Source organism: Salvelinus sp. IW2-2015, linkage group LG18 (genome assembly GCF_002910315.2).
Source record: "Salvelinus sp. IW2-2015 linkage group LG18, ASM291031v2, whole genome shotgun sequence".
NCBI classification, from domain to species: domain Eukaryota; kingdom Metazoa; phylum Chordata; class Actinopteri; order Salmoniformes; family Salmonidae; genus Salvelinus; species Salvelinus sp. IW2-2015.
The window spans coordinates 65602218-65614625 of NC_036858.1; the positions used below are offsets into that span (position 1 = coordinate 65602218).

The 12408-nt window shown below is 46.1% G+C and overlaps 1 pseudogene; it reads right to left on the reverse strand.

Moving 5' to 3' along the window:
* Positions 1-3244, reverse strand: part of LOC111978688 (pseudokinase FAM20A-like) — a 29687-nt pseudogene extending 26443 nt beyond the window's left edge.
* Positions 3245-12408: the final 9164 nt, after the last annotated feature.

Genomic DNA, 12408 nt, shown 5'->3' on the forward strand with positions numbered 1-12408 from the left:
TTTCCTCTCAGTCTGTTCTCCTCTCAGTCTGTTCTTCTCTCAGTCTGTTCTCCTCCAGTCTGTTCTCCTCTCAGTCTGTTCTCTTCTCAGTCTGTTCTTCCTCTCAGTCTGTTCTTCTTCTCAGTCTGTTCTTCTCTCAGTTCGTTCTCTCTCAGTCTGTTCTCCTCTCAGCCTGTTCTCCTCTCAGTCTGTTCTCCTCTCAGCCTGTTCTCCTCTCAGTCTGTTCTCCTCTCAGTCTGTTCTTCTCTCAGTCCTGTTCTCCTCTCAGTCTGTTCTCCTCTCAGTCTGTTCTTCTCTCAGTCTGTTCTCATTTCTCAGTCTGTTCTCCTCTCAGTCTGTTCTCCTCTCAGTCTGTTTCTCCTCTCAGTCTGTTCTTCTCTCAGTCTGTTCTCCTCTCTAGTCTGTTCTCTCTCTCTCAGTCTGTTCTCCTCTCAGTCTGTTCTCCTCTCAGTCTGTTCTTCTCTCAGTCTGTTTCTCCTCTCAGTCTGTTCTCCTCTCAGTCTGTTCTCTTCTCAGTCTGTTTCTTCTCCTCTCAGTCTGTTCTCCTCTCAGTCTGTTCTCCTTCTTCAGTCTGTTCTCCTCTCAGTCTGTTCTCCTCTCAGTCTGTTCTCCTCTCAGTCTGTTCTCCTCTCAGTCTGTTCTCCTCTCAGTTGTTCTTCTCTTCAGTCTGTTCTCCTTCTCAGAACAGACTGAGAGAAGAACAGACTGAGAGGAGAACAGACTGAGAGGAGAACAGACTGAGCGGAGAACAGTCAAAGACAATGCAGAGTGTTCTCTGAGGAAAACATTTGTAGTGGCAAAGCCTACACACCACCTCCCTCTTGGAGCTTCCGAGCTGTTCGCCCTCACTTAGGAATCTCCCTTCCTTCCTCTCCTCCTCTCCTGACACTTCTGTATACATATTCCCACAGAAACAGTATGGGCAGGAATCACTCCTGATCCAAAGCAAACATTCAGACCATTGAGGAGGCTGGGGAAGCATGTGGCATTGTTGCATCGTTGTGCCAGTTTTGACTGTGGTGAGTGGGAGTGTTGGTTGTTTCACTGTGTGTAAGGATCATCAGCTGTTGTGGTCAGATGATAGGAGGGGTCGTCAAAGCAAGTGTATTCATTCAGAGTATTCCTGACCCAACTGGCCCACAGTGACATGTCTGTGTAATCAGGAAGGCTGACCACAGACCACAACCAAAGACCACAAACCCACAGACCACAACCAAAGACCACAAACCCACAGACCACAACCAAAGACCACAAACCCACAGACCAGAGACCAGGGAGCAAGCAGCTAGCTGCAAAACCACCTCTCCCTCCTCTTTCAGTGCTCTTGACTCAGACTATGATAATGTATGCCACACACATGCACCATAACCGTAGTGGTTGACCTGGAAGGTCTACAGTATACTATAACTGCCTATTTTCAGCATCCAGATGAAACAGTCCAAACTGTCCCCAGAAGTCCCCCTAAAAACCATCCATCCTCTCACTAAGTGCATTTCTCTTCTGTTAACAAGCTGCTACAAGATTTTGCAAGACATTCCCACTAAGCCCTAGAGTAACCATTGTTATGTGCATATTTAAAACACAGCGAAGGGGGAGAAATCTTCTCTCTTCATATTTCTTGTGTTTTTCCACCATTGGAGCCCAAACAGGATTTCTCTGAGCGGAATACCCTGGGCTGTGATTGACAGAGTGAAGACAGCGACAGTCTGTTCAGCTCTCACAGGTTTAAAGGGTTTGATCRGGTTTAAGGGTCTTGTTTACCTAGCACAGGGAGATCCAGACATAGGCTTTCAATGACATGTGAGTGTTGCTACCAGCCCTCCATTAAATGCTGTTTATGACATCGACTTTAGAGACAGTTTATAGGATTAGTCTTTATGGGAAAATTGCTTGCCGAAGAGAAAAGGTTTTGAGTTGTTGACGTGCCTGTGCTTGAGTGAGTTTCTGATTGTGTCAGGGATCCACAGCCGTCGTGTCAGTGACCCTACCCCTCCACCACAGCCAAGCCACAGTAGGGAAAATGTCTAGTCCCACCAAAACTAAATCACAACCATAAAACATTGAGAAAGGTCTAAACTCTGGTCTCTGTGTACTGTACTCACCTCTCCCAGCGCAATACCTTCCTCCTGTAATACTCCATTAGCTCTTCAGACTGCATCAGCCTCTCTTCCAGTCCCAGCTCCGGTGTCTGAATGTTATACAGAGGGTGAGCAAACAGCCTCCCCAGCTTCGAGCCCCAATCTGTGGAGTCGTCCACAGCTCCGACCCCATTACCCTGGAGGTCTATGGAGGTGATGTTGGAGAACCAGGGGATGGTGAGGCCACTGTACCCAGCAAGGGTGAAGTTAGTCCTCCTGGAGGAGGGACAGAGGCAGGCTCCATTCCCTGGTCCTGGTTGTCTGTGGCGGAGCTTGGGGAGCAGGACGAAGTAGAGGTCAGCGGTGAAAATGGCTGTGAGGGTCACAGCCAGGAGCAGACGATCTCTCCTCATCATCATACTGGGAGGATGGAAGGGTGAGGAGACAGAGAGAGAGAGATGGAGCGGAGAGACAGAGAGAGAGATGGAGGGGAGAGACAGAGAGAGACCAGAGAGAATGATGGAGGGGAGAGACAGAGGTCAGATCCGGGTCTCTATCTGTATGTAATCTTCCTGGATGAAGGCGGTCAAAGCCCCAAACGTGTTGGACACAGTCAATGTACCAGGTTCCAGTTGCTTGTTCTGGCTTAGATCAGATGAGAGACAATGTGTTGCTCACGCCAAGTGATAAGTTGCAATGTGGCTCCAAGCAGAGGTCCACTTGGCTTTGTTAAGAGAGTGTGTGTCCACCTCTTGTCAAAGCAGTATGTAGAGTGCAGTTCAGTTGGCTTCTGTCTTCCTGGTCTTGCTCTGATGGTGTGTGTGTATTTGTTGCACGCTGTAAGTGGGAGGTTGCAGGTCTAAGTCCAGTGTGTGTGTATGTGTGTGAATATCCTGGCTGCCTTTCGTCCTCCTGAACACATTCCTCTGGCTCTGGCGAACGGTGTTGTCTGAGCAAAGAAATCTGAGTGTGTGTTTGTGTTTGGTGTGTTTGTGTCAACAGATTTACAAGTGTTTGTGCATGTGTCTGAGTTGGTCTCTTTGTATGTGTGTGTGGTGTATGTGTGGTGTGTGCGCTAGGTAATCATTCTCATTGTAATTGCCTTGTTTCTGGTCATGTCTCCTGTTCTCCTCTCCTGTTGGGTGTCAGGTGTGAAAACAAACCCTTTCAACAACCTCTTAACACCCCCTCAACACCCTCCCAACCTCCCCTCAACACCCCCTCAACACCCCTCAACACCTCACACCTCCACACACCCCAACACTCACACTTCACAACACCTCCACCCCACAATCCTAACTAACCCCACCCCAACACCCCTCAACACTGTTCAACACCCCTCAAACACCCTCGTTCAAACACCCCTGAAACACCTCTTAACACCCCTCAACACTCTCAAACACTGTCTCAACACCCTACCTCAACACCCCTCAACACCACCCATACCCTCAACCCTCTCAAGCACCTCTCGACACCATCCCCAACACCCTCCAACCCCCCACAAACCTCTAACAGCCCTCGAACACCCCCCAACCCTCCTCAACACCCGCCAACACACTACTCTCAACACCTCCAACACCCTTCAACAGCCCGTCACATCCCCCAAACCCTCAACCCCTCCAACACCCCCACACAACCTGCTCAAGAACCTTCAACAACCCCTTCAAACCTCTCAAACCCGCACATCCTCTCACAACCCTTCAACACCTCGTACAACACCCCGCTCAACACTCTCAAACTCTCACACCCCCTCAAAACCTCTCACACCCCCACACAACGCTCGTTCTAACATTCCTCAACACCCCTCTCAACACACCCTCAACAACCTCTCTAAAGCCTCTCAACAATCCTTCGTTTCCACGCCTCAACAACCTCTTCACGCTCTCTATTACCTTTCCTTCCTTTCTCTCCATTCCTCTCTTTCTCCACCTCTCCTTTCCTGCATTTCTCTTCCTCATCCACTTCTCTGCTCTCTCCCATTCTCTCTTCTTCTCCACTTTCTTTCTCCCTCCTCCTTTTCACTTCCTTCCACCGCTCCATTATTATTATTCTCCACCCATCTCCTGTCCATCCTCTCACCTGTTCCTCATCAAGTTCCCTCTCCTCTTTCTCTTTACTCTATATCTGCTCTCCTCTCACCTGACCCCTCTCTCTTCCTCTCCTCTACACTGACCCCTCTCTCGCCTCTCCTCTACACTGACCCTCTCTCTTCTCTCCTCTACACTGCTCCTTACTTTTGTCTCCGCTCCGCTCCGCTCTGTTCAGCTCCAGGGCACTGTTCCAACAGCACTTTCCTTCCCGTCCCATTCCCCTGCAACGCACGCCACGCACGCACGCACACACACACACATCACCACACACACACACACACACACACACACACACACACACCATTCAGCACCACCACCGCACACGCATCTCCAGCACATCCTTTTCCTCCTCTCCTTTTTCCCTCTGGCTGTGACGGGGCGGGGAGTAGCTGTGTGTGTTGGCCATCGCTGACTGAGTCACACCCTGACATGCTACAGTGTGTGTGCGTGTGTGTGTTGCTGCTGTGTGTGTGTGTGTGTGTGTGTGTGTGTGTTGTGTGCGTGTGCTGTGTGTCGTGGGTTGCGTGTGCGTGTGCGTGTGTGTGTGTGTGTGTTGTGTGTGTGTGTGCTACAGCATCAGTGTCGTAGCTGACCGATGTGACCTAGCACGAGCGTTAGCGCGTACGGTTGAGGTGGACAGGCTACACACACACACCACGAGCGATGGTTAAGCTATCCACTGCACACACGCCGACTGCTGTCACTGAGATGATCGTCATGCACAATTTGAGAGGAAAGAGGGAGAGAGGGAGAGAGGGAGAGAGGGAGAGAGGGAGAGAGGGAGAGAGGGAGAGAGGGAGACAGCAAGGGAATGGTAAAGAGAGCTAGAACAAGTAACACACATGCACAGAGTCAGACAGTGTCTACAGACAGGCACTCTGCCTTTCTTCTACTGTTTCAGTGAGAAGGTCCTTCAATGGCACTACTAAAAGTCACAGTAGACTGCATTTGTTATTCTAATTCTTTGAGCAGCAAGAAACTCCGAGGGTATTTCCCAGACTGTTGTTACCGTGGTATTTCAGAAACATCAGTCGTGTGTTTGGGTGTGTGTGAGGAACTCTGGCAAAGCTACGCTATGACGTCTCCAACTCATTCTCTGGGCTGTTTCCTCTCTTTCTCTCTCTCTCCAATATCAATATCAATTTAAGGGCTTTATTGGCCCTGGGAAACATATGTTAACATTGCCAAAGCAAGTGAAGTAGATAATAAACAAAGATTAGCAGTAAACATTACACTCACAAAAGTTCCAAAACAATAAAGACATTTCAAATGTCATATTATGTCTATATACAGTGTTGTAACGATGTGCAAATAGTTAAAGTACAAAAGGGAAAATAAATACATGTAAATATGGGTTGTATTCACAGTGGTGGTTGTTCTTCACTGGTTGCCCTTTTCTTCTGGCAACATGTCACACATCTTGCTGCTGTGATAGCACACTGGTATTCCACCCAGTAGATATGGGAGTTTATCAAAATTGGGTTTGTTTTCAAATTCTTTGTGGATATGTGTAATCTGAAGGAAATATGTGTCTCTAATATTGTCATACATTTGGCAGGAGGTTAGGACGTGCAGCTCAGTTTCCACCTAATTTTGTGGGCAGTGTGCACATAGCCTGTCTTCTCTTGAGAGCCAGGTCTGCCTACGGCGGCTTTCTCAATAGCAAGGCTATGCTCACTGAGTCTGTAAATAGTCAAAGCTTTCCTTAAGTTTGGGTCAGTCACAGTGGTCAGGTATTCTGCAACTGTGTACTATCTGTTTAGGGCCAAATAGCATTCTAGTTTGCTATGTTTTTTTGTTAATTCTTTCCAATGTGTCAAGTAATTATTCTTTTGTTTTCTTGTGATTTGGTTGGGTCTAATTGTGTTGCTGAGCTGGGGCTCTGTGGGGTCTGTTTGTGTTTGTGAACAGAGCCCCAGGACCAGCTTGCTTAGAGGACTCTTCTTCAGGTTCATCTCTTTGTTGGTGATGGCTTTGTTATGGAAGGTTTGGGAATCACTTCCTTTGAGGTGGTTGAAGAATTGAATGGGTCTTTTCTAGATTTTGCATGCATTATTTGGTGTTTCACGTTGTACACTGAGGATTTTTTGCAGAATTCTGCATGCAGAGTCTCTATTTGGTGTTTGTCCTATTTTGTGAATTCTTGGTTGGTGAGCGGACTCCAGAGCACACAACCATTATGGGTAATGGGTTCTGTAACTGATTCAAGTATTTTTTGCCAGATCCTAATTGGTATGTTGAATTTTATGTTCCTTTTGATGGCATAGAAGGCCCTTCTTGCCTTGTCTCTCAGCTCGTTCACAGCTTTGTGGAAGTTACCTGTGGCGCTGATGTTCAGGTCAAAGTATGTATAGTTTTTTGTGTGCTCTAGGGTAACGATGTCTAGATGGAGTTTGTATTTGTGTTCCTGGCAACTGGGCCTTTTTTGTAACACCATTATTTTTGTCTTCCTGAGATTTACTGTCAGGGCCCAGGTCTGAATGAATCTGTGCAGAAGATCTAGGTGCTGCTGTAGGCCTTCCTTGGTTGGTGATAGAAGCACTAGGTCATCAGCAAACATTAGACATTTGATTTCAGATTCTAGTAGGGTGAGGCCAGGTGCTGCAGACTGTTCCAGTGCTCTCGCCAATTCGTTGATATATATGTTGAAGAGCGTGAGACTTAAGCTTCATCCCTGTCTCACCTCACAGCCCTGTGGAAAGAAATGTGTGTTTTTGGCCAATTGTGTACAAGGATTTTATAATGTCATATGTTTTTCCCCCAACACCACTTTCCATCAATTTGTATAGCAGACCCTCATGCCGAATTGAGTCAAAATATTTTTTGAAATCAACAAAGCATGAGAAGTTACCTGTGGTAAAAAGCCAATTGGACATTTGCTCAGTACATTGTTTTCTCTAAGGAAATGTACACGTCTGCTGTTAATGATAATGCAGAGGATTTTCCCAACGTTGCTGTTGACGCATATCCCACGGTAGTTATTGGGGTCAAATTTGTCTCCACTTTTGTGGATTGGGGTGAATTTCATTGAGGTTGGAGGGTTTGTATTTTGTGCTGTAGTTCATTCAATGTAATTGGAGAATCCAGTGGGATCTGGTGGTCTTGAATAGTTGATTCTAAGATTTGTATTTGCCTCTGTCTCTCTCTTTCTAAGAAGGAAAAAATGTACCCAGACACTCCTTGATTGATGTTGGAAATGAGCGAAAGGCGTCCGTAACCTGACATTTTATCTGTTAAAGTGCTTCTGTGTGAAGACACTCAACAGTGAGTGAACACGCCATAGAAAAGCTAGGAATACCACAACTATGTCAGTTAAGAGCGTTGTGTAATGAACGCTCAGGGAGAAAAAGGTGTAGATTCACGCGCAGAGCGCGGCAGGTGTTAATTTCGCCTTCGCAGAAGGCAGGAATCGTGGTCACAGGCAGGCAATGGTCATACACAGGTAGTCAAACAGGCAGGTGAATCAAAACTAGGACTGAATGCTATAACTGGTTCTCACAAACGAGCTAGGAAAAGGCTTMGTAGAGTCAAAACGAACAATACCTCAGAAAGGCACAAACAGAATGAACTGAACTAAATAAGGAGCTGATGAGACCAGGTGAGTAACTAACAGGTGAAATCAATGAACAAAAATGAAAGACAGGGTTACGTTCAAGAACACAAAGGAACAGGGTTACGTTCAAGAACACAAAGGAACAGGGCTACGTTCAAGAACACAAAGGAACAGGGCTACGTTCNAGAACACAAAGGAACAGGGTTACGTTCAAGAACACAAAGGAACAGGGCTACGTTCAAGAACACAAAGGAACAGGGCTACGTTCAAGAACACAAAGAAACAGAACACAAGGTTGACTAAGAAAATAAATACAGAACCTTACACGTTGGGCCAGTAACCGAAAGGTTGCTGGTTCAAATCCCCAAGCCAAGTAGGTGAAAAATTGGTCTATGTGCCCTTGAGTAAAGGACTTAACCCTAATTCCTCCTCTAAGTGGCTCTGGATAAGAGCATCTGCTAAATGACACAAAAAAAAACATTTTATTTAGATAGGCGGCGACCACACTTTTTCACAAATGACTGAGCTTTCCATTGAATCAAACTGTTGTTTGTATGTGGTTCCATAAAATGCCGTTGTCACAGTGTTTATTTAGCAAAGACAAAGTTGGCCCATTCTAAACGTCCCCCCCGAAATAAACCTTGGTAGGCTAACAGTGATAGAGAGAAATCATTTTTTWAAATTATAATACGAGTTCAATCCATACTTCCTTCAGATTATCATCTAATGTCTGTGTTATGAACCATGCGTTGTTTACTTGCTGTGAGCTAACTCTGTCTGTGACTGTTTTTGTTTTATCCCAAACACTGCTCTGTTCCTACTAACAATGTTGTTTTCCTTCTCTCCCCAGAAAGCCATAAGCAAGCTTAAAATAGCCTAACCCTGGTTTTGGGGAAACACACAAGGAAGACACATACAGGAAATACATTTGAATGAGAAAAGACCACAACCAAACATCCCCAGGTTGTACGGTTTTATTTTATAATTCAAATGTGCAGTGATAAGGATGTGATAGATAATATTGTACAAATATGAATTGTGCTGATAAAGGTTTAGTGTCCTGGTGGGAACCAGCTCAAGTTCCTGCAGCACATTGTCAAGACAATCCTGAGATCAGACATAGCCCTGGTCTCAGAGTCCACGAAGACCATCATTATTCTGGAGTTGACAGTCTCTTGGGAAGATCGTCTTGAGGAGGCATACGAGAGGAAGAGGGCCAAGCACGAGGGACTGGTCATCGACTGTCGGAAGCAGGTTTGGAAGGCTAGGTGCATGAGGTAGGATGCAGGGGTTTTGCTGGCCAATCCCTCTACAGAGCCTACAACACACTTGGCATCAATGGAGCGAAGAGGAGGAGAGCCATCAGCAACACCATGGAGGCAGCTGAAAAAGCCTCAAGATGGCTCTGGATCAAGAGAGGAGATCCATGGGGAGCAGCGACATGCCACCTGGACACAAGTCAGGGTCTGATCAACCTCGACTGGATCGCCTGGGTGAGGGTGTCTGATGTTGAAAGACCCAAAACACCCTATGACCCCATGTTACATTACTGATGATGTGTCCATGTATTCATTCAATCAGTCATAAATGTGTCTCTCTACCCTTTCCTTCACACACCGATGTGTCTCTCTACCCTTTCCTTCACACACAGATGTGTCTCTCTACCCTTTCCTTCACACACATATGTGTCTCTCTACCCTTTCCTTCACACACAGATGTGTCTCTCTACCTTTCCTTCACACACAGATGTGTCTCTCTACCCTTTCCTTCACACACATATGTGTCTCTCTACCCTTTCCTGCACACACAGATGTGTCTCTCTACCTTTCCTCCACACACAGTGAAGCCTGGTGTTTTATGTTGACATGACATCACATGGTTCCTGTTATTGAGTCTTTGCAATGATGTCAGGAGAACCAGAACATGTTGTGGGAGATGATAGTGCCAAACAGGTTGGAAAGAAAGATGGGAAAGATTGGAGGAGGATGAGGAGGAGGAGGAGAGAGAGAGAGCGAGASAGAAAGAGGGGGGAGAGGTGATAAAATGAATAGATGAATAGATAAAGGACGAGAGAGGAGAAAATCCTTTGATGCTCTAGAGAGGAGTTCCAGCCAGTAGTTTAGTCATTACCCTGGCAGGACACAAACCATGCCATAGCATAGCACCCAGTTACGTGCCATCAGGGTAGGCAGTGACGTGCAGTCAGGGTAGGCAGTACTAGCCCTGTGATAATCTAATAAAAAAAGCTGTTATGAAAAGCCAAATACAATTTGTTATTATATTTTTTTTTAAGTAATTCTTTGTTATTTAATATTTTTTCTTATTGATTCTGGTTTTATACAAAAAATCTAAATATGTGCTAAAAGTGCATCAAAACCTCAGGAAAGGCAGCAGGGTATTCATGCCTTTCTTTCCATTCATTCAAAGCCATTAAAATCCTTGAAGCGTGCGGCTTAATCTGACTCCAGTCACTATTTGTGTTTCCAAACTCATGGGCATTAATATGGAGTTGGTCCCCCCCTTGTCGTTGTAACAGCCTCCACTCTTCTGGGAAGGCTTTCCACTAGATGTTGGAACATTACTGCGGGGACTTGCTTCCATTCAGCCACAAGAGTATTAGTGAGGTTGGGCACTGATGTTGGGCGATTGGGCCTGGCTCGCAGTCGGCGTTCCAATGCATCCCAAAGGTTTCGATGGGGTTGAGGTCAGGGCTCTGTGCAGGCCAGTCAAGTTCTTCCACACCGATCTCGACAACCCATTTCTGTATGGACCACGCCTGTCTCTTATACACATCTAGATGTGTATAAGAGACAGTCTCTATACAGGCCAGTCAAGTTCTTCCACACCGATCTCGACAACCCATTTCTGTATGGACCACGCTTTGTGCACGGGGGTATTGCTGTCTCTTATACACATCTAGATGTGTATAAGAGACAGCATTATAGGTGATACTAACAGACCAATATATGGAGACATAAACTCAGCAAAAAAAGAAACGTCATCTCACTGTCAACTGCGTTTATTTTCAGCAAACTTAACATGTGTAAATATTTGTATGAACATAACAAGATTCAACAACAGAGACATAAACTGAACAAGTTCCACAGACCAACAGAAATTGAATAATGTGTCCCTGAACAAAGGGGGGGGGGGGGGGGCAACAAAATCAAAAGTAACAGTCAGTATCTGGTGTGGCCACCAGCTGCATTAAGTACTGCAGTGTATCTCCTCCTCATGGACTGCACCAGATTTTCCCATTCTTACTGTGAGATGTTACCCCACTCTTCCACCAAGGCACCTGGAAGTTCCCGGACAGTTCAGGGGGGAATGGCCCTAGCCCTCACCCTCCGATCCAACAAATCCCAGACGTACTCAATGGGATTGAGATCCGGGCTCTTCGCTGGCCATGGCAGAACACTGACATTCCTGTCTTGCAGGAAATCACATACAGGACGAGCAGTATGGCTGGTGACATTGTCACGCTGGAGGGTCATGTCAGGATGAGCCTGCAGGAAGGGTACGACATGAGGGAGGAGGATGTCTTCCCTGTAACGCACTCCTTTGATATTACCTGCAATGACAACAAGCTCAGTCCGATGATGCTGTGACACACCGCACCAGACCATGACGGACCCTCCACCTCCAAATCGATCCCGCTCCAGAGTACAGGCCTCGGTGTAAAGTCCTGTCTGGTCCAGCGACGGTGGGTTTGTGCCCATAGGCGACGTTATTGCCGGTGATGTCTGGTGAGAACCTGCCCTACAACAGGCCTTACAAGCCCTCAGTCCAGCCTCTCTCAGCCTATTGCGGACAGTCTGAGCACTGATGGAGTGTGCGTTCCTGATGGAGTGTGTGTTCCTGGTGTAACTCGGGCAGTTGTTGTTGCCATCCTGTACCTGTTCCGCAGGTGTGATGTTCGGATGTACCGATCCTGTGCAGGTGTTGTTACACGTGGTCTGCCACTGCGAGGACAATCAGCTCTCCGTCCTGTCTCCCTGTAGCACTGTCTTAGGCGTCTCACAGTACGAACATTGTAATTTATTGCCCTGGCCACATCTGCAGTCCTCATGCCTCCTTGCAGCATGCCTAAGGCTCGTTCACGCAGATGAGCAGGGACCCTGGGCATCTTTACTTTGGTGTATTTCAGAGTCAGTAGAAAGGCCTCTTTAGTGTCCTAAGTTTTCCATAACTGTGACTTTAATTGCCTACCGTCTTTAAACCGTTCCACAGGTGCATGTTCATTCATTGTTTATGGTTCATTGAACAAGCATGGGAAACAGTGTTTAAACACTTTACAATGAAGATCTGTGAAGTTATTTGGATTTTGATAAATTATCTTTGAAAGAGGTTCCTGAAAAAGGGATGTTTATTTTTTTGCTGAGTTTATGTCTCCATATATTGGTATTTTAATACCACTTATGTCTCTATATATTGGTCTGTTAGCGCCACCTATAACGTCTCCATATATTGGTCTGTTAGTACCACTTACACTACCGGTAAAACCTTTTAGAACACCTAGTCATTCAATGTTTTTTCTTTATTTGTGCTATTTTCTACATTGTAGTAACCAAAATAGTGTTAAACAAATCAAAATATATGTTATATTTGAGATTCTTCAAGTAGCCACATTTTGCCTTGAAGACATCTTTGCACACTCTTGACATTCTCGCAACCATCTTCATGAGCT